We start from the raw sequence: 7,849 nt of genomic DNA on the forward strand, positions 1-7,849 counted from the left end.
TCTATCAAATTCCACTCATAAAGCATTGGTCAACCCAAGATAGAAGCTTGTTTTGCTCAAGGTCCTACACAAAGGGATCAAATACCCAACCCATTTGGTCACAAAGTGACTGTCTTAACTGCTTAACCAGGACTGCACCTATAAAGTAGCTTTGCTACTTTTTGTTAAGTTCACGAGGATCCTGTTGGAGAACAAAGTCTAGATGACAGGTGTTGACAGAAAGAACCAGTTACACTACCGCCTTTCACACTATCTGAATAACTTCACTTTACTTTATAACATTATTTTGTACTCTGTGCTTTGTGTATGAGAGTGTGAGCATGTTAATGTGTGTGTGTGTGTGTGTGCGTGTGTGTGTGTGTGTGTGTGTGCATGCACGCACTTATGAGTTATACTTACTTTTCTTCCTAATTACATCTCACACCATTGTTAGTGCTTGAGATTTTTTTTTTTGTATTTCTTATAAAACACTTGAACTTAGTGTCCTGTCTTTCTTATCACCAGACTAAAATTGTTCTGATACCAAGCCTGAAAATGATTTGAAAGAGTAAGCAATTTCGTGGAAAAGTTAAATAAGGAGGGAAACAAGATTGAATGCAAAATGTTTCAGGCTCTTATTCCGGCCATTACAAAGATTTGATATCACAACACAGCCCCTAAGAAATGTAGGGGATGTCATGTGACACTATATATTGTAAGCCTGTTGAGGTTATTTATAAAGAGACACATATCTATATTGTAAACATTGTGCTTTAGTGTCACAGATGGTAGAACTGGTTGAGCATCAGACAAAATAACTTGTATTGTTCTGAGCGCAAATTCCATCCGGGTTGAATTTGCTACTCATTCATCGGATCTTTGAGGTTTTCGTCATTGTTTACAATTATCTTTAAAAAAAATTTTTTTAATGTATCATATAGATGTAATTATATAGATATGAGTAATATATGGTATTAAGGAAGGATAGGAAAATATTAGATTTATAAGCCCTAAAATTCACTTTATACTTGCTCACGGGTATATGGCGTAGTGGTTAAGAGCGCGGGCTACTAAACCCAACAATTCCGAGTTCGATTCCAAGCAATGACCTGAATTATCATAATAATTATTATTATAAAAACAACGAAAAATACGTGAGGAATGAGAACCCAGGTTTGGAGGGTGTAAATAATGTTATTCATTTATTGCAGAAAATTTTTGCGAAAGTGTTACAAAGTTTGAACAGCGCATTTTCTTCCATGGATTGGCATGTCAAAACATTGCTAGAAATAACAGTCAAAACATTAAAATATGAATGAAATTAACATTAAAACATTTGAGAGCAAAATTAAATATTTAAAAGCAACAAACCAACCAACCGAAGTTGCTAGAAACAACAGTCAAAACAGTGTTTAAAGCAGACATTATTCAAGAGTTGATAAAATAAGTAACATTCAAGTACTTAGGTAAACGTAAGCCACTATAACCTTGAAAAATTAAAAAATTTATCTCTATAGATTTTCTAGAAAATTCAGAGCCAGAAGTGCGACTCATGATGTTTACATAGATGTATTTGTTTACGAAACGTCATAACTTGCTGTGCTAGTCCTGAATTCAATAGGAAATCTATAGAGATAAACTTAAAATTGAAAATATTGCCCTGCTAATACAAGGTAAGACACAAAATTGACTTGAAAACCTGTAATATACTGGTTGCAAAACGAAATATGCCTTACCAGCAATTGATTCTCAAAGTGGTCCCTCAACAGAGACTCAGTCCAATGATTGAATCTAGTAAAACGTTTGATCTTTCCATTATTTAAATTGATATCAGTATTAATTAGCTTAATAATATGGATAATATAGTAATACTATTGATATAGCGTGACCGAATGATGGAGAAGTTCACTTTGCAATCATGAGGTACAATGTTCGACCCTACAGTATGCCATCTTTGGCAAGTATCTTTTACCATAGTCTCAGGTAAACCAAAATGTCATGAGTGAAATCAAACAGACAGTAGCAACATGGAAGTTTGTTTGATTCATTGTAAATATAATTCAAAGTTTCAATCTTGTCATGTATCGCACTGGTTCCACTGGTGAATTATGTTAAGGCCACATATGACTGTGGAATACTCAACTACTCAGACAGTCAATGAGCAAGTAGTTCTGTTGATTGAATAACTGAATATTCATATTTGAAACCAATGAAGGTCCAATTACTTTTACTTTTCTAACAAATAATATGAATTTCCTTTGATTAGGTACAAAACCAATTTTTACAGATTTTATGTATAGAAACAATTGAATTGTCACTAGATTCTCATTGGTATTCATTTTTTGGAAAACGGGTAGGCATCCAAGTATGTGGGTATCTTGAAAATACTTCATGGAGTTTGAACTGTGCCCGGCATAGTTACAAGCTGCACTTTGGCAAGGCACAGCTACCTTGCCAGGGATATGGTGAAATCATGGGACTGCTGCAGGATGGACTGTAGAAAGACAGGAAGAGCTCAACTGAGCCAATAGTGCTTCTTACATTGATGCTGAGCAGAGGAATCCCGGAGGATCAACAGACAGGATCATTAAACTCTATCAAGATAATAACTGTAATGTAGCCATAGGGACAGCGTCCATGGTTGTGTAATCAGCTAATGAAATATTCATTATGACTCAAGCTCCCAGTTCAAATAGGAATAACAGAATTGGGGGTGATGACTGAAAGCCACTGGAATCTGTGGGAGCAGTGTGACCGAACATAAAGTAAGTAAAGCCCTCCACCTGTTAGATTTAGACTCTGAATATCTTCTTCTTTGCTCTACACCACATTACTCATGGAAAGCACATGTTTTTCACTGGACTTTTCTTGCATAGTTTGGCAGTCCAGGTGCAGATGAGGTAACACTTGTGTGGAAGGCTGTTGGCTCACAGTGAGCTCATCCATTGTTTGACAAGTCTTGCTTTTAGTCATACAGAGTATCTACAATATTTTCTTCACCTGGCAAGCCAGGTAGGGGAGCAAGTTTAGTCACTGGCCACCCAACCATGGAAGTAGTTCTCAGAATATAGAAAGACAAAGTCATGGCTGGATGGTGAAGAAGCTTTCTTCCTAACTATGTGGTCTTGGGTTCAGTTACATTGTGACACCCTGAGCAAGTGTCTTCTACTATTAAGCCTGTTGTAAGTGGATTTGGTTGATGGAAACTAAAAGAAGCCTACTATATATGTGTATGTGTGTGTATTTATATGTATATGTATGTGTGTGTGATTGTGTGTGTTATGTTTGCATTTGAAGATTTGTAAACAAAAGTCTCATTCATACAGTATTGTTTGTTTGTTTCCTTGTTCTCTGCATAACCATGTCTGTGCTGTAAGTTGTTTGATTGAGTGGAAGATTATTACTCTACAATGAAACAAGGGTAAGCTGGCAACACACTCTTGCTATAACACACTCTTGTTCTGATCCATGCAAGAATGAATAAATAGATGTTAAAACAATAATGATGACAATGTCAGCAACAACGGTGACAAAGGCGATGTTGATGATGACAAAGACAATGATGATGACGATGATGATGAAGAATTAAGTTAAATCCAATAAAACACTTCTGGTACTCTTCCATTTTCACCAATTTGCTTCTTCACTAAATAGCTTGTGATGGTATAGATATTGTGATAAATTATTAAGTATATTTATAATTGTATATATTTTGTGTGTGTATCTCTTCCCTCACGTAATAAACTCACAAGTGAAAGAGGGGAGCATCTATGCATTTGTTTGATTTGATAGAAATAGCTGCAGTACCTTCCTCAAATCGCATCCTACCATCTTAGCAAAAGCATTGGACACATTGAACAAAGAAGGAATGATCACAGCTAGGATGACTTTGATCACAGGTATGTTTGATCAGGGCCAACCCGGGGTTAAACGACAACACCAACAGCAGTTAAATTCATGTTAGTTGGGTAGAATAAGGAGGAGGAGGAGGAGGAGGAGGAGGAGAAGAAGAAGAAGAAGAAGAAGAAGAAGGTGGTAGTGGTGGTAGTGGTGTATGGTGATGCTTACCTTGTTGATACTTTGATATATCTGCATCAGTTTGGAGAATAATTGAGAAGAATTTTTATGCCAATGTCTTGCTAAACTGCCATATTTGTGGTGTTGCTATACATCTGTCTGTTCTCAGCTGTCATAAGCAGGTTTAATACATGTTTGTTGCTAAACAGCAGGTTATAAAAATAAATAGATGGTTAGAACTGATAAGGATGAAAATAACAATAATCACAGTTCCTATTAAAAATCATTGCCTATAAAACATTTTTTTCTCCGTTTTGTTTTTAAATCAGAAAATTTTGAATTATACAAATCATTAAGTTTTGATGTTATTCATTATAAATTACTGTTTATTTTATTCATTTATTTGTTTGTTTATTGCTTACAATTAAAATTTTCTGTTTAGAATTGTAAAAAGAGAAAAATATGCTCTTGGTTCCATAATTTAATTTTCTACTTCTATTAAATCTTATTTGCTTCAATCTCTCATTATATTATAAAAAGAATATAATAATATTGATTTTTTACATAAACACAAATTCATATGAATGTACCCATTTATAATACAAGTATTATTTCATTGTCCCAGGAAAGATTAAAGGTAAATTTGACCATGACAGATTTGAACTAGGAACTGAAAGGGATAAAATTATATACAGGTCATTGTCAATTTATGACCTATCCGACTTATGACCAATCGACTTTTTGACGATTGATGTGCCAGCTCCTAGCAGCAATAATAAATAGTCCAGCTGAAATCTAATGGGTTTAATTTCTTAGAAATTAACCCCTCTACGGATAATGTCAGCTAACAAACGCTTCCCCTAGGTTTCGTTATCGATTGCCACTGTGGTTATCCTGAGTGTTGGATGAATATTCTGTCGCGGAGACATTGAGGTGACCTTGTATTTGTTAAAAAGATGACTGTTTGAAACTCCAAAATTTTTGACTGACACCAATATAATAGTACAATACAGAATGCTGTGTGTGACTTTCACCTGAGAATGTACCTTAAGAATGTAAAAATATAAAACAAAGCTATGTAGGCCTATAGGCCAACTTACAGACAAATCAACTTATGACTAGTCAGTCAGAACCAATTGTAGTCATAAGTCGACAGTGACCTGTACTGTAAAATATCTAATACAATGCTCTATCAGTTTTGATTTTAATATTTATTGCCTTTAGGGAAACAAGCTAGCAAAATCATTAGCATGCTGGGCAAAGTGCTTAGTAGCATTTTGTGCTTCTTTATGTTCTGAGTTCAAATTCTACCAAAGTCTACTTGGCCTTTTATCCTTTCAGGGTCAATAAAATAATACCAGTTGAGCACAGGGGTTGATGTAATCGACTCATCCCATTCCCTGAATTTGCTGGTCTTTTGCCAAAATTTGAAACCAATATATATGCCTTTGTTAAGAAGACATAAGTCCTATTATTTTTGGGAAAAGTGCTATGGAGTGTGTGACACCTTAAACCCTTTTTCTTTCTGTATTTCTGTTGGGGTACATAAAGACAGATACTAAAATCTTGAGGAGAATAAATGCAGGATGGAAGGCATTCACCTCAATAAAAGAGACATTAAATTGACATAAAATTGATGGCAATGACGGTGATGACTATAGTGACGGTGGTGATGACGATGACGACGACGATGACAATGATAACAATGACAATAATGACAATGACCATAATGATGATGCCTATGATGATGATAATGATGAAAATGATGATGAGGAGGAGGAAGATGATAATAATGATGTGTCAATGGTGGTGGCAAAGGTAGAAACAGTGGTGATGATGGTGATGATGATGATGTGATAGTGATCTTAACATCAAAGACGATGAGGATAATGACATGTAGGATATAAATATCAGCCAGAAAACAAGCAAAAGAAAATTGATGCTTTGTGATGAAAGTCCCTAGTGACATTTGTTCTGCATCGAATTATAAGCAACTCTTTCATCGTTCTTATCATGAGAAATGCAGTGAACCCATGATTGGCCCATCAGAAACATGTAACCAATGCTGCCATTGTTTACCAATTGGGGTTTTAAAAGAAACAAACAAAACAACACACAAAATTCTGGTGATGTTTGCTATCTTAAATTACATTTAGAAACTGGTTAATATGGTAAATTCCATTGTTTCTACAGTGATGTGGAAGAGAATATCTTGCATTCTATAAAGGACTTACAATTATAATACAAATAACATTGCTCTTTATTCTGTTTATTATCTTTTTCATATCAAAGAGCAGTGTCAATATGACCTTTTGATAAAAAGGCCACATTCCTAAAAAACAAGATACAGAAATTCACAAACCATTTACTTTGATTAATGGATAATCTTGAGCCAATGAAGCTCACTCTATATCAGAAGTTCTCAACTGGGGCCCATATAGTCCCTTAGGGTCCATATAAAATTTTGTGGGGTCCACGCGACAAGATAGTAAATTGGGTATCCACAATAATATTCTAAGGGCCCCTGAAAAAATTTTACTTTAGATATATGTATTGGTATATATTGCAAGGAACAGCTGGGTTTCTTTCTCTAACATTTTACATTGTTCAACCTACACAAGTGAATGTGTGAAAAACAAAATAGGAATTTTGAAAGAAGTTTTTATAAAACTAGTTTTTAAATATCAAATGGCTATGGGGGTCCACCAGAATAAAATAGTAATCAAAGGGGTCCATAGATAACAAATGGTTGAGAACCCCTGCTCTATATGGTTGCTTGACTTGCTAGAAATAGTAGCCAAATCTTCCTCTAGTTTCAACCCTTTTGTCTTAAACCATGTGATACACAGGACATGTTTCCCTGGTAGCCATGCAAAATATATGATACACAATCCCAATTATTTTCAACCATCAGAGTAATTTGGGATTTATGAAAGGAAAGCTTTATATTACTCTGAACCTATGAAACAAGGGCTTAACCAAAAGTCTGAAAACAAGCATGGACGTTTAGGACAAACTTATGAAAATGCTTTGAACAAGCAAAGGGTTAGAAAAATAGGACGGACTTATTGTCTAATGCCGTGCCACTAAATATATTATGTCAGAATGAAAGACAAACTAGTCATGGCTGGAATGTCTTGGATCATAGGCTTATATACTCAGGGATAACCTAGGGTCGTACAACTTGAACAAATTTAAAAGCATTTTCCGGAAGCATATATATATACATATATAGATGCTGGTGTAGTTGCGTGGTAAAAAGTTTGCTCCTAAACCACATGGTTCTGGGTTCAGTCCCACTACGTGGCACCTTGGGCAAATGTCTTCTACTGTAGCCTCTAGCAAATCAAAGCCTTGCGAGTGGATTTGGTGGATGGAAACTGACAGAAGCCTGTTGTGTGTGTGTCTTTGTGCCTGTGTTTGTCCCCTAGTACCACTTGACAACTGGTGTTGGTATGTTTACATCCCCATAACCTAGCAGTTTGGCAAAAGAGACCAATAGGATAAGTACTTGGGTTAAAAATATAAATACTGGAGTTGATTTGTTCAACCAAAATTCTTCAAAGTCATGCCCCAGGATGGCTGCATTCTAATGACTGAAACAAGCAAAAGATAAAAGTTAGTAACAAGACTTACTACAAAATACAAAACAAAAAAGAAAAATGTAATGCTCTTCAATGTGACCTCCAAATGTCTTACTCCATTAATGTATTAAAATATACAATCTACATTGATTTGTGGTCCATCACTTCAAAAAAACTATCATATCAGCCAGAATTATTTGATACAAATGGAATTATATTTCCTTCTCTCTTCACAGCAGTGCTATCCTTGATTCTGACACTCAGCAGTG

General features: G+C 35.2%; 1 long non-coding RNA gene across 1 annotated transcript; it reads right to left on the reverse strand.

Moving 5' to 3' along the window:
• Nucleotides 1–1,166: 1,166 nt before the first annotated feature.
• Nucleotides 1,167–7,593, reverse strand: LOC128248034 (uncharacterized). The gene is made up of 3 exons (XR_008264305.1): nt 7,529–7,593; nt 4,048–4,197; nt 1,167–1,262 (listed from the first exon to the last, which is right to left on the reverse strand). It is a non-coding gene; the product is annotated as an uncharacterized LOC128248034 (long non-coding RNA).
• Nucleotides 7,594–7,849: the final 256 nt, after the last annotated feature.

Source organism: Octopus bimaculoides, chromosome 6, assembly GCF_001194135.2.
Source record: "Octopus bimaculoides isolate UCB-OBI-ISO-001 chromosome 6, ASM119413v2, whole genome shotgun sequence".
NCBI lineage: Eukaryota > Metazoa > Mollusca > Cephalopoda > Octopoda > Octopodidae > Octopus > Octopus bimaculoides.